The sequence below is a fragment of the Ixodes scapularis genome, unplaced genomic scaffold (genome assembly GCF_016920785.2).
Source record: "Ixodes scapularis isolate PalLabHiFi unplaced genomic scaffold, ASM1692078v2 PGA_scaffold4__175_contigs__length_147842914, whole genome shotgun sequence".
NCBI classification, from domain to species: domain Eukaryota; kingdom Metazoa; phylum Arthropoda; class Arachnida; order Ixodida; family Ixodidae; genus Ixodes; species Ixodes scapularis.
The window spans coordinates 46,219,553-46,235,476 of NW_024609879.1; the positions used below are offsets into that span (position 1 = coordinate 46,219,553).

General features: G+C 41.3%; 1 pseudogene; it reads left to right on the forward strand.

The window, feature by feature from the left end:
• The first annotated feature begins 7,535 nt into the window (after positions 1 to 7,535).
• LOC120840658 lies at positions 7,536 to 9,215 on the forward strand (annotated as a pseudogene).
• Positions 9,216 to 15,924: the final 6,709 nt, after the last annotated feature.

The following is a 15,924-nucleotide window of genomic DNA, read 5'->3' on the forward strand; positions in this document are numbered from 1 at the left end:
TATTCAATAAGTAAAAATAAAGAAGTTTTTATTGGTTTGTTCTTATTTTAAAGCAGAATCTTTAGCTCATATTAATTTTCGGGTGGACATGCGCTTGTGAACGGCCGGTTTATGTGAGAGTCTTAAACAAACTCATCAAAAACCCGCGGACGAACAAATAATGAAAAGTTTTTTCGTGTGTAAATTTAACAACAAAAAAATAATAAATAAAAATAAAACATATTTTGAGAGTATGTGTCAGCGGAGGACTTTAGAATAGGAGGGATCTTTTCACATTGGACCGCACAAAGCGTTCGGTTTCAGGTCAATTATAGATACGTCAATTTCGAAATTCCAGAGACAGATTTTTTTTATTTTCATTATGCATTAAAGTGCCTGTTCGTGACAAGATTCAATCAAGACGTCACGTCTTGCTTCAACATGGCATGAAACGACCGGTAGCATTCTTTCAATTTTAGTACTCGTCCACGTTGTCAAGCCCAACAGCGCTTGTTTGTTTCTTTTCAAACAGGGCAGTTCGAACAAATGGGTTATATCCCCATGAGTGTTGCGTGATCTTAACAAGTCGGACGCTAAACTACTCTCTAAAAAATGCCTGCGCGTCTACTTACCCGCAAAACACTTAAGAGGCAATCTATGCGATCTACGAAATCAGCTCCGCGAATGATGAGACGGAACATCTGTTTAGATCTCCAAAGTTAAGTTTGCGCTATTACGCGATGCAAGCATGACGCTTTGCATTGCATAATACCAAAGCGCAGACTTCATTTTTAGGTCGAAACGGATGTTTCGCCTCATCATTTGCTGAACTGATTTCCTAGATCACAGAGATTGACTCTTCGAGTGCTTTGCGGGTATGTAGACGCACAAGCATTTCTTACCGCTCATTCACACTGGAAGCGAATCCGCGTTCGCAAAACGGTTGCGAACGCTGTTGTATGAAGATCCAGTACAATTGCACGCGCACTCGATAACATCAAGTGCACGTGCGATTGTACCGGATCTTTATACAACCGCGTTCGCAGCCGCTTTCCGAACGCGGATCCACTTCCAGTGTGAATGAGCGGTTAGAGTGTAGTTTTCTTACCTTATCGTCTGGATTGTGGAATTAAAAACAGCCTTTTCGCGTCCGCGTCTGCAACTGTATCCACGCGAATACTATTCACGGGATTTCCGCGGTCCGTCGACGTTGTACCAATCACAATATTTCCACTAATCGCTGAAAACACGCCACTCGAATTTTTTTTTTTTTTTTTTGCGGGAAACGAGCGCCACAATTGCGCACACTGCGACGGTATTGTCCCAATTCTAATATGTGTATACTCGTCGAAAACACACCGCTCGCTTTTTTCCGGGCACAATCGAGCACGAATGACACGATCCTTGACGCCGTCCTCCAAACATGTCCGACTGTAGCGTAATTTCGCTTTGGCGAGCTCGATCACTAACGGCGGCGACTCGCAGTTGACGAAACGTCGTTGTGATCCCGAACGCTCTCCCGTGCACCGAAAGAAACGAGGAACAATTACATTCCTCGGTTGATTTGTGGGCGTCCAACTTCGTCAAATGTCTCACGTTGTCTCACAAGCTTCCGGTGGGCCGTCACGTATAGTCAGGTAACTTTCTCCGGAGGCAAAACAATAAAAGATGCTGTCCGTTTTTTTTTTTTTTTTTTTGCGGCGTATGGTTTAGTAACACAGATCAATCTATCTTTTGTCCGGTTTTCCGCATAACATTTTCTGATTTTCCGCCGATAAAAAGTTAAAAGAAGCGTTGCTCATTTTTGATCATTGAAACTCAAACAGGGCTCGTGAACTGAAAGTATTCTACTGTCCGAGATGTTCCCCCACTGCTTGTTCATGTTTATATTGAAATACGATGTATAGGGGGCGAGACGTCTATGCTCTTGTTGCTGTATTGGATATGATAAGCGGGAATAAACATGCTCAATCATGATTTCTCCAAGTCATTGGAACAATTTTTTCTCACTTATGTCTGCTTACCCGTGATCAAGATTGTGAAAGGTAAATGTCGGCTTCCTTGCTCGCTTCACACAAGGTCCTGCCAGCTACAAGTTTATTCGATTGCGCATGAACCTCCATCCTGAAGCAATCGATTGCAGCGCCGTAGCGCCCTTAAAGAAGAGAAACTGGAAAACTGAAGAAATATAGAACCATTTGTAAATGCAAATTAAGACCAAAGGGCAGTTACACCCACCGCCAAATTATATTGTCGCGTGAGAGAAAATTAGCAATACAGAAGAGGTCCTTTGGGTATTCCAAAAAGTTGTTTCTCTCTATTTGGAAGACACACACATATATATATATATATATATATATATATATATATATATATATAACAGAAAATGTATAAGCAACTGCGAGAATGGATAATTACAAAAAAGTTTTGCATCGCATTATTTGGGCTGTCAGCCTGCAGCTCTCAACGTGCATGTTAATCCTCCAGTAATTAGGTGCTCCGTTGGTCCGCAAAATAAAGAGTGCAATATTGTTCTGCACAACGAACGGTACAATGAAGACAAGTTTATTTTCGGAACGGACATAACAACCCGTAATTACTTCGTTACATGTTTTTGTTTATTTCCACCACAACACAATTCTTGCTCGTGGTTTGTGAAACGCCCCTTCCTAAGTTAATATCGATCCTGATATTTTGGGTTGGATTAAATGTTTCGTGTCCAACACATAACAATATGCTTCTGCCAATGGGTAAAATTTTTCTACTATTCCCATAACGTCTTGCGCGCCGCAAGAATCTGTCCTGTGGACTCTCTTGTTTCTAATCTTCATTGACGACCTTCCATTGCAAATTTTGTCTTCTATTGTCGTAATAACTAATCTCTCTGATTGTGCTGTGCTACAGCGGGAGGTCGACGTAGTTTCTTCCTGGCGCACTGATCTCCTAATGAAGCTTAAAGGGACACTGACAGGGTATTTATGGTCGCCAAGCTTTTTATTTGTACATGATATTTGAGAACCCAACGACACAGAACACAATCTGCGGCTCGAAATTCGTTTTCAATATACCCGAAAACCGCCGATCGAGAACTGGACGGTTTGAGTCGCGCTTACTCTCTCCTCCGAGGTCACGGGCCGTTTTCTGTGGTTTACGCTCTAAGAAATGCCTACGTGTCTACTTACCCGCAAGACACTCGAAGAGCCAATGACTGCGACTTACGAAATCAGCTGAGCGAATGATGAGACGGAACATCCGCTCAAAATTAAGTCTGCGCTGTGTTATTACGCAATGCAAGCGTGACACCTTTCATTGCGTTGTGCCACAGCGCAGAATTGATTTTTGGAACCAAAAACAAAACAAATTAAAGCTATTTTTGCTGAGTCTGTGCGCGACAGAACAAATGCGACTGCAATGTTTGTTTTATTTTATCTTGATTTTATAACGACATAAACTGAGTCGTGTCAATCTACAAAGGTCTTTACTGTAGAAAATATTTGACCACACATAATATCCGAACTGATTGGATATTCCCCGCCCACAACATGAAATTCAACGAGTCTCATCATTCGAGCAACGTATATTGCACGCACCCCACGGTGCCCCGTTATCCAAACACAGCATATCCAATAAACAGTGTCGACGGCGGTCGCTCCACGACAATCGGACGTAATCCCGCTTGTTTTGGGGCACGTTTTGGAGAGAGCTGCTCTCTTTGCACAGAACCAAAGCAAACGAACAAACGTGTCTATACCTTTCCCATACGCAACTCGAACCCGACCCTATCAGCTATTTTTCGCGAAGACCGGGGACATAACCAAAAATACTTTTCGGAGATTGTCTCAATGGAAATAATCCTCGAAGAACGTCGAACGGCCCGCGTCGCGGGCTGCTTGACGTTCGCTTTCTTCGTTTGATTCCTGCGAAGGTCGAGCAGGCTCCGAGCCCTGGCGCTCCCTGGTTCTCAAAGCGGATGATAACAGAAAAAAAGTGTAAGTTTCCTGAATTCGCAAATAAAGTAAAAACTCCCAAGAAAGCAGGCGAACTCCAAATTGACAGTGCAAGTGGGGAGTCGCGCTGACCGGGGGGGGGGGGGGGGATTTTCTGGCTGATAGGAGTCACGTGAGTTGCAAGATGGCGGCGGCGAGAGAGTTATTTTGCAAAGGTCTATATCTCGTCTTCCTCCCCAGTCCAGTTTCGGTTTCGGTTGCGAAGAGTTGCCTATTTTGACTTGATTGAACATATACGTGAAGCTGTAGCAACATATTGATTGGGTAGTCTTTTGACACCAAAACGGATCGGAGGGCAAAAAATAAAAACAATTTTGGCGGGGTGTCGGTGACCGTTTCACGTTGCTAAACGTGAAAGCATGCGTGTTTCCCGTCTTTCTAACAACACGGACTTTGCCATATATATCCTTGATAATATACCGTTAGCTTCTGTTTCTTCATACAAGTATCTTGGTATTCACAGAATTCATAACCGTTCCTGGACCATGCACGTCGACTACGTATTTAACAATGCTTATCGTATGCTTTTGTTTTTCCGCCGACTTGTCCGTTCCGCTAATCTTCCTGTCAAACTACAATTAAATAAAACATTAGTCAGGCCAAACCTTGGATATGTTTGTTCTGTTTGGGATCTGGGACATGTGACACTATCAAACATTCTCCAATCAGTAAAGAGCAGAGCAGCGCGTTTCATCCTTTCTAATTAATCCCGTACTGCTAGTGTTTCATCAATGAAATCAACATTGGGCTTACCTAACCACGCTTCACGCCATAAGTGCCTTCGTCTTTGACTTTTTTTTATAAACTGTATTACGCTAACCTAATTCTAAAAGATCAACAGCTTTTTCATGAACCATATGTATGACATGGCGACGATAAGGTGTGTAAGGTACGCACGCCAACAAGTCATACGAACATCTATTTTGCCTCTTTTATTCGAAGAACATCTGACGATTGGAACCACCTCCCTGTCTCCAACGTGCCCATTCATGACGCCACATATTTCAAGAATCTTGCGAACAATTTTATATGGGTCGTCCACCCCTCTCTGTAGAAGCTCCAGGCTTTGAAACTATGAAAATACATATACAAATAAATACGTGAAAATGTTTGTTAATTTGTGTATTGCCTTTGCTATGCGCTGAGTTCTTGAAAACATCAACGTGGTTTCGTTCATTTTTTATTTATATATTTATGAATATTATCCTTAAGTGTCGCTGCACGAGAGTTTAAATGAATGCTTATATTATTGCTCCACTCTTGTAATCAACTAGATGGGGTGATTCCACAGGACTGACTTGGTTGGCGACAGACTGCGTTACGGCGTCGAACAGAAACAACACTGAAATAATTTTTTACCTTCTGCCCTTTAACATTTTTAAAACTTTGTGAGTGAAGTAACAAACCGCGCAAAACGGCTACTCCAAATATTGAATATGAAAGACTTCGAACGTAGTTGTCCAAACTCATATTCTGGTCAATACCATAGCCGATGCCAAGGCTGCTGAGCGTGTATTGACGGTGAACTTCTCCAACAGTGGTGCAGCGTCTACTATACATTTTCATGGTTGTCCCTTTTGGCAGCCGACTGGGAGGAGCTCCCACGGAGCCTGCGCTGTGGACAACACCAACGAATATGGCGAATGGTAAACGCCTTCGAATGCACCAATACATAATACATGTTTGATAAAAAGTTCGTTCAAAATTATGATAAAGGATATTAACCTGTATATGTAAGAGGGTTCTGTATTTTCTGTAAATAGAAATAAACCCCGAGAGTACCAACAAACCCCACTGCGGTTTTATCACCCTTCTTGGGAAAACAAAAACAAAAACAACTAACATATTACAATTGCCTTACGTAAAAAAAGCTGAATCTTTTCGTACAAAAAAAGTTATCTACAGCTTCATTTTCCGTTGACCCAAGAAACCAGTCCTACTGGGGTTTTCTTGAGGTTACTTCCGTATTCAGAACCACCCCGCTTGTCTTGTTCTCTTCTCGTATAAGTACAAGGACGCTTTCCAATTACCACTTCGGGTCAGACGCATGTTTCTTTGGGGCATGTTTCCTGGGGTTTGGATTATCCCATTCTCGTGTCCTCTTTTTCACGTGGAACGTGCTTTGTCTCTTTAAAAGGGTCCAGAAATTTGTAAAGCTCGAACGGGAAGCCGCCGATTAACGCGATGCCTACTGGCTGAACCAGGTGATGAGGACAGACTCCTCGCCCGACGCTGATTGGCTGGTTTAGGTATGACGTCACGCGCGAGGCGAAGCTCACTCCACGCTGATTGGCTGGTGATTGCGCAATCACGGACGCGCCACTGCTCTCCCTCCACGCAGTGGTTGGATGTCGACGGAGAAACATCCGTGGCTATGGAGAATTCTGTAAGAAACAGACGGGTTGAAAACACCGATTACCACCGGTATCTCCATTCCAGGAATTGCTAAGTTACTAGACAAACCAATGAAGAGCGCCGAGAGCGTAAACGTCTACTCCAGAGGAACGGGACTGAACATAGCACATTGTCGGTCTATTGTGTTGCACGCGAAACGTGTGGCATCTTTCCTTTGGCGATACTTTGGCAGCTCACGTTTAACACAACGGACAGGTCTCCCCGAGAGTTGCTGTACGCTACCGCTACCGCGGTGCATTCTGGTACCTGTAGCTCTCCCCAGATTTCCCACCTCGTCAGTACGCGTTGTATGCCCGGCGTTTGAAGACTTGAAGATTAGCACGATAATTTTGCTCGAGTCTTTACTCACGGTTTTCAGCAGGCGGCTTCACCCGTTGTGCCTCAGGGTGCTACAAAAACAGCTCTAGGCAAAATGCATCGGATTTTATGTTTTCCCGAAAAAAAAAGCAGCCCCCGAAAAGGGTGCCTATGAAGGTAAACAGAGCCGAACATGGCGGCTGAAAAAGGAGCGTTTTTTTTTATTGTTTTCGCGACTTGCTTCATAATTTATATCCACCAAAATTGCACGTTAGCTAAAGACAGTAAGAAAAGAATAATTATTATTCTTTTCTTAAATATTTTTGGCATAACCATCCCGAATTTTTCCTGGCTCTATTCAACTCCTGTCTAACATCTGGATATTTTCCAAAGGAGTGGAAGAAAGGGAAAATACTACTGCTAAATAAAAAAGATAACGACAAAGCAAAACCCAACGCCTATCGCCCAATTTGCCTAAATTCCATACTCGGAAAAGTTTTAGAACGTGCACTCTATAGCAGATTATATTTCTTCCTTAACCCAAAAAAACTATTACACCCACGACAACTCGGGTTCACACATCTTAAATCATCTACACAAGCTCTGTTCACACTTACTACACATCTACAAAAACTAAAAAATAAATCAACAGCGGTAGCTATGGTATCCCTAGACTTTACAGGAGCATTTAACACACTATGTTATCCGGTATTATTGGCCTATTTAAAACACCATTCTTGCCCAAGTAATCTATACAATCTGCTATATTCATTCTTCCACGATAGAACCGTCATATATATCACTCCAGAAAAACAAGAAATAAACAAATCAATTAATATGGGGTGCCCCCAGGGCTCTCCACTAAGCCCCTTACTATGGAATATGTTACTATCAGGATTACTAGAAAGAACCTTTCCGAATCACATATATCTACAAGCGTTTGCAGATGACATCGTAGTTGTCATAGAAGGGAACTCAAGAAGAGAATTAGAAGAAAGAACTATCAAAATACGGCAAGAAATAGGACAGTGGACATCCGAACGTAAACTATATTTGAACTACTCGAAATGTAAATGTCTAATAATAACTAGAGGAGAACTATATAAAAAAAGACCCCCAATAATAAAATTTCACGATCATAAGTTAGAAATAGTGAAACAACTTAAAATTTTAGGAGTCATTTATGACTCACATTTAACATTCTTACCACACCTTCAATATATAAAACAGAAAGTTCAAATCCATACAGCCAACATCTCAAAAATATACTCAACAAATTGGGGTATCACATCAAGCCAACTACGGGAAATATTCTTACGAAGCATAGAAAGATATATAGTGTATGGATCACCCGCGTGGTGGAGACCATCAGGAAATTCACATATGTTAAGACAACTGCAATCCATACAAAGGTTACCATTACTTAAAATAGCACGAGCGTTCCGCACAGTTTCTAACATAAGCCTGCCTATACTATGTAATATCATCCCAATCAACATTACTCTTGACGTAGAATCATTTATGTTTAATGTCTTCCAACTTAAGATACCCGCCCAATTCGATAGCTTTAGTATCTCCCCCACAGAGGTATCGTATCCTATCGATCTTTAAAAAACTCATCCAACAAAGAGATTCAATATATCATTCCAAAGAATCAATTCTATTACTGTATCTTAAATAACCAACGTCATATCACTCTATACAGATGGTTCAGTGTACTTAGATCAGGTGGGAGCAGCATTCGTTATTCTGAAAAACAATGGAAGAATTATAAAAATAGGAAAATATCGCTTACCAAAACACAGTACAATATTCGATGCAGAGGCTATTGCCATATTAAAAGCCCTTGATTATATTCTTGCAATAAGAGATGGACTACATTGTAACATATACACCGACAGCCTGTCAGTCCTACAAGCATTGGCAAATCCAAACAATGCAATTCCTTTAATTAACGAAATAAAACATATAATCCAATCAGTCAACAGATTTAATACAACGGCTTTTTTTCACGTCAAAAGCCATACTAATATTTTAGGGAACGATCTAGCCGACCAATTTGCAAACTCGGCACGTTATCATGGCCAATACATACACCTACCAAAATCAAAAGAAAATATAAAACATACAATAATGGAATTAGCACGTAGGAGATGGGATCACTCTTGGCAAAACGATGGCAAAAACACAGAATTATTTAAATGGATACCATCAACCAATCATATACCCATTAGCTTCCCTCCTTCTAGTAACATCACACAAATTATTACTGCACACAGCAGATTTCCTTTTTATTTCTATAGATTTAATATACACAACCACACTACTTGTCCCTGTGGACAAACTTGTACTAGTATGGATTATTACTTTACTGCATGCCATCTAACAAAACCATTTATTCAAAAACTTTCAATATCGCACATAAACTTGAATATTCGTCAAAAGCTACTGAACTCTAAAACTCATATAAATACTCTGGAGGCGTTAGTTAAACATATTTCAGACAACATTCCATAGTATATAAATAAATATATATATATATATATATATAACTGAGAAGAAAAAAACCCTTAGTGAAAAACAGCAACAACGGACGATTTAATCTTCGACGTTTCGGCCGGAGTCCGGCCTTCGTCAGGAAGCTTCCTGACGAAGGCCGGACTCCGGCCGAAACGTCGAAGATTAAATCGTCCGTTGTTGCTGTTTTTCACTAAGGGTTTTTTTCTTCTCTGTTTTATACCCACGCCTTCGGCCTCCCGCCACCATGCCCGTTATATATATATATATATATATATGTGTCTGTATATGTATACATATGTGAATGTATAAGTATGTGTGTTTATATGTGCGCGTGGGTGTATGTATATGTAGGTATGTATGTGTGTATGTATATGTATATATATGTATATATGATTATATGTATTTGTAACAAACTTGAGAATGGAAGATATCAATCTCAAGTGAAAAACAAAAACTACTGTAAAAAACATTTCTTACAGACTAACTTTTAACCCAAACAAGAACGGAATCCAAGAAAAAGACAACCAAAAGTCATCTTTAAACCCTGAACTGCTAATATGCACACTGTCGATGGCCTTGGAAGACCCAAAAGTGGTGGATAGGGGGGTTCGGACCAGTTCCATTCTCCGGGCTTCCTTAGCTTCTTAGAAAAAAAAAAAAAAAGAAACGCCATCTCCATGAGAAGACTCCATCTTTGGTTAGGAGAGCCGTGGACTAGTTCCTGGTTCGGAGCTTCTCCTTAGCTTTCCATCCTGAACCAACACCACAATCAATGGCAATTGGAAGGCCCACAACATGATCAGGGGGAGTGAGCCAGTTTCCTTCCCTGGGATTCCACTAACCACCCGCGACAAACAGCCATCCACAGAGAAGACCCCAAACAACAGATTACGAGGGCCTAAGACCAGTTACAGGTTCTGGGCTTCTCAGCAAGAGTAACGAGAGTATCTACAATAAAACTGGAACGAAAAGTCATCTACTCTCAGAGCAACAGTGTTCAGGAACGGACAACCAAGGCAGACAGTGAAAAAGAAAAGAGGTTGATCTCTTATTGCGCCCCTCAAGACCGACCACCAACAACAAACAACGTACGAAAAGAAAAGTAATACTGACGAAAACGACTAAATATTTAGTGTCTGTTTCAAGACATAACCTCATTCCTTCCAATCTCAAAAAAAAAAAGAAAAGATTAATAGCAACACATGATAAGAATACAGGATGCAAACATGAAGTTTTATAAGTGTGATCCTTCTCCTTCGGGGGAAAATGTAAATATGTAAATAGGTAAATACTAGGGTATGTATAGCTATAATAATAATCCCTTGCTGTAAAATATAATCATTAAAAAAAATCAAAAACAACGAAAAATTACAATGCTCTCTGCTCCCTCCTCCCCCCCCTCAAAAAATAATTAAGGCGACAGACAAATAAGAAATAAAATGAAAACATACATGAGAACGCCAAGATACGTAGAAATACATAACTAATTTTAAAATAAAATCATTAAAAGAGAATAAAATTTTAACATTGTTTCCAATCCATTTTCTTATATATTCCAGTACGAAAATTTTAAAGAAGACAACTTCCTCGTCGTCAAGAACACAGAAGACAAGAGGCAGGACCAAGCGGAACAACAATTAATAACTTAATACCAAAGGAAAAAAACGAAACACAAATACTCATAATTGCTCGCAAGATTCTCCAAGTTCGTTCCAATGCCAATGTTCAGCTGTCTCCCTGTTTTTCTTTTTAATTGGCTTTAAGGACTAAAGAAACGTTCGGTCAATTACGGCCCTCGTTTTTTATATTATATTGGATCAAACCTGTTATACCGTCAGGTGGTGCAGGTCGAGAGGAACAGTTTATTTCCTTTTTTTATCTCTCACTTAGAAATTGAGTAATTGAATTGAGTAAGATTACAGGGCAGGAGGCGTAGTATATAGGGAGTGCCGGAGTGTTCCGTACGTTGAAATCTCCCTAAGCACACGCTCCGTAGCGTCCTATCCGTTGGTCTATCTCAATCGAGATCATCGCACAGCTTTGAGCCGTCCGTTTTCAATACTCCTTTTGCTCGATGTATTTTGGTAGTTATAAGTGATTGCGACAATATGCTTCAAGCTGGACTGTGCTTTAAAAGATCAGGAAAATCACTAAAAAAGAGCAGCGATTACTGATATGCAACACTTGAAATAAAACGATTTTTTTCGACATCAGTCTTCATTTTTCCCCACAAAACGAGAAACCACCCAGTAATGCCATTTAGAAGTGCAGCAAGCGCGAAAAAGTCATCAAAAAACCTCACCCTCTGTGTGGTGTTCTGTCATGCCATAGCTTGATTTCGGCTGGGGGTACTGATTCATCTTGCATTAACACCAATGGAGTCCGCGGACAAATGCATTCACAATCGGGTGACATTTAGCACTGAGAGGTTGTGCAGACAAAATGAAACTCAATAGAAACTGTACACGAAAACTCATCTTCAGCCAAAGTGCAAAGGTATCTATATACACACAAAGAAATGCCTGCGCGTCCACACACCCGCAAAACACCCGAAGAGCCAATCTCGGCGATATACGACATCAGCTCAGTGAATGATGACGCGGAACATCTGTTTAGACCTCAAAATAAAGTCTGCACTGTGGCATTACGCCATTCAAGCATGAGGATTTGCATTGCGTAATGCCACAACGTAGACTTCATATTTAGGTCTAAATAGATGTTCCGCCTCATCATTCCCTGAGCTGATTTCGCAGATCGCGGAGATTTGCCCTTTGAGTGTTTTGCGGGTAAGTAGACACGTAGGGCATTTCTTATAGTGTGGCATGGTTGCTTCTTTTTGACAGATGCGAGTTGTTACGGCGCGTCAGGCACGGTCTTTCTCTAGATCGCTTCTTCTTTCTGTGCAGGCATTATCGGTACCCGGTCGCCAAGCACAAGCTGTCAACCAGAATAAAACTACTTTTAGAAAACTATTAGAAAACCAAGTCTGTTGAGCTCTTCTTACTTCATTGTCGATTAAAGGCTATGCAGAAGCCTGAGCACCACGTAGCTCAGTTTTCTACCGACACTTGTGATGCTGTTCCGCGGGGCTACACCGAGCCGATGGTCCCTCAAATTGAAGTGTTCTTTGCCATTGAACTACGTAGATGTTCACTTGTTTCCCAGCTCATTGAGACGACCAAGCAGCCGGAGCGCTCGAGTATTGGCGTAGTTGTTTTTCCCGCGGTCAAAATTAGACGACGACAAAGCAGACGATAAAGCGATTCTAAAGCGACAGTACGACGAGAACTGCTTTTCTGCCCTTGATGACAAACTAAGGCATCACAAACAACACAATCTTATAAAGTACAGGCATGCAGAAGAATCTAAGCTGTTACAGGAGCGTCAAAAATGATGAAGTGTGATGGCGTACGCGCGCCACAACCCTATGCACCCGGGAAGCTGGATAGCGGTGACTTCAAGTAGCATGGGGGGGGGGGGGGGGGGGGGAGGGGCGGGGGCACCACTTTCGGAATAGGTGCCTCATTGTTGTTTGCTTGGTGACATCGGTCTGTTGCCCAGCAAATTTCTTAGCCTCTCTCTTTTTACACAACCCCTACCGAAACGATTTTTTGTTCAACGTAAAAAAATAAAAAAAATATTCTGTTGACAACACCGCATCTGTCGGAAGAATAAACAAGCCCCCCTTCCACCCCCCCCCCCCCCCCCCCCCGCCCCCCAAATTTGTAGGAGGATACATCCTGGAAACGTGGAATTTTTTGTACAAACAAATATCATTTCTGAACATTTTCTTAGAACTATCGGCTTCTTGCACCTGACGTCACGTCCGGTTAGCATTGAAATCGAAACCAACATTTTCATCTGCCATCAGTGCCTTTGGTTCCATGTTGGAGGCATTCGGCCCAGCAGCAGCGGCGGCTCGTACGAAGGTGTGCTGAACGACTGTTCAAGCTGAAAAGTAACCGCCAGCCAAGGAAGTTGCGGCCGTCATCATCGTTTGCCTAGCAGTGCCTGTCATTGTGGTGCGGCAGTCATCGTCACCGTCCTCGCAGCAGCTCAGCAGCGCCCGTCATCGTAGCTGTGAGCCGTGATTAGTGCAGGACAACACCGGAAACTTCATGTCATCAACAACTGCCTTAAGAAAGCCCGGTCTTTGCTGCAGCGGCACACAGCAGCAGCGGCAGCACGTACGAACGTGTGATAAACCATATCTACGACTGTTACAGGTTGGTAAAATTCTACCTTGTTTATTTTTTACCCTTCCGTGCTGTTGCTGCTGCTGCTGCTGCTGCTTCTGTGGTTTCTTTTGATTCGCTACCATATGGAACATACTTGTTCCAAATGTGCAGACACTGAGGCCAAACTGACATGTACAGAGTTCGATAATTTTTACCATCTAAATTGCTTTCGCGTTTCGAATGAAACTTACAAGTCAAAGGGCAACGCTTTGCGCAAATCATGGCGGCGTAAAACGTGTAAAACAGTGACACGAAGCACTGAGGGTTCCAAAAACGATAAGAAACCTAATCTAGTCGCCATGTTCGCATTCATCAGCGCTAAACTAGAGAATACACTAGGCCTAAAAGAAAGTGGATGGAATCGAGAAATCCGTGCAAGCAATGTCGAATAACTATGACAATGTATTAAATCAGGTCAGGGAACAAAAAATAAATAAATCAAACAAATAAAAAGAAGATTAGAACGCTTGTAAAAAGACTGCAGCTGATTCTGAAATGAAAAGGCTAAAGCTAGAAGTAAACAACCTTAAATGGAGGAGCAGAAAGCAAAATCTTGAGATTCACGGTATCCTATGAATACCAACGAATATTTGCTGGCAAATGTTAATGAGGTTGCCAAAATGCTTGAAGTGCCGGATGTGACAACAAACAAAGCTGACAATATTCATAGGCTAGCATTTAAACCTGATAAAAGTTCAGACGTCATTGTGTGCTTTGTTGACCAGCAGACCCGAGATAAATAGCTGGAAAAACGTGCACTGCTGAAGAAAGCGAACAGTGGTATCTACATGCAGGGAAATTAAACAGAGAAAGACAGTGCGCTTCTTTGGGAAGAAAAAGAGTGGGCTAAAGAAAGAAACTTCATTTATGTTTCGTTCAGAAATGAAAATGTCCTCGCAGGCAATAAAAACCGGGAACCAGCGCATGTAATTAAGCCTTTGGATGATCTAAAAAAATTGGTGTAATTTTTTCCCTGCACGGTACCTCTTGAAACATGTCTTTTTTTAAAATGACTAACAATACTTTCACACTGTCTAGCAACAAACCTTGTGTGGCAGACGACCAATATTTTCTGCCGTCAAATGCAAGCTCCTTCCTAGAAAACGAGTACAGCAGCTTTTTGAAATATCTTCACCTTAACGTTCGATCAGCGCGAAATAAATCGGACGAAATCCCTTGCTTTCTGATCAATTTAAATTTAGGTCTGATGTAATTGTGCTATCTGAGACTTGGTTCTCCGAGCCTAGTGATGTTCTAAAACTACTGTCGTAAAATACGCTCTTCCTAAACCGCACTGCTAGCCGGGGAGGGAGCATGGCCCTATGGCTTAAAGAGACCATTTCGGGTAAAATTGTCACTGATTATAGCTACGTTCACAAAGATTACGAGTTCTTTTCTTAATTAATCGGTCAGAACATTATCACTGTTTGTTATCGCACACTGGCCGGAAACCTTGCAGGTTTCTTCACTTACTCAGAGTATTTTATTGATTTTGCTAATGATAATCATTACAACGTAATCTTGGGAGGTGACTTCAACATAAATATGTTACTCGAATCGTCATGTGAAAGAGAGATGAATGAGTTAATTAAAGCACGCGGATCAAAGAGCGTAATCTCTTCGGCTACAAGGGTCACCTATTTATTACAAATTTGGACAAGTCGCAAACTAGATCCGGTTTGATGGTAACTGACATCAGTGGTCATTGAGGTATATTTTTGCGAATAACAAAAACTAATATAAAAAAACTAATGAGACAGACACGGCTGCCAACGTATCATAATATTACGTCGGACACTCTAAACGATTTTAGACAAAAACTGTATATATCGTTCGGAGCGATGTTCGTCTCGATACAGATGCAGAGAAAGCATATATTATGTTCTTGAGCATATTACAAGAGCTCTATATAAGTTGTTTTACATAAAAAAACAAATAAATTCGGACAAAAAAAAGTAAACTATGGATTACGGAGGAATTACTAGCGAAAATACGCACGAAAAACGTGCTTTATCACAAATTCATAAAAGTCGAAAGATATCGATAAACTTAGTGCCTCTAAACGTTATCGAAACCAATTAAACAAAGAACTCCATTTGCTAGATCAAAATATTTTTGCGACTTCTTTCTACCGCGTGGAATTAGAACCGATTTGATATGGAAAAAGCTTAATTCCGTGTTGAAATGTATGGATGGTCCAAAGCATTGAAAATATAACCTACAATGGTCAGCAGCTAACCGCAAAGGAAGTGGCGAACGAGTTCAATGAGTATTTTGTCAACTTAAGTAATGAAATCCCCGAGGATGATGCCTGCAAGTATATACAGTTTAGAAATGGTTCGTCGTTCTTTCTTACCCCGGTTACTGACACAGAGGCATTATCCACATTTCATTCTATAAATAGCAGTAAAAGGTGTGACCCCGATGGTATACAGATAAAGCCCGTTATACACGTCAGTGATCTTATC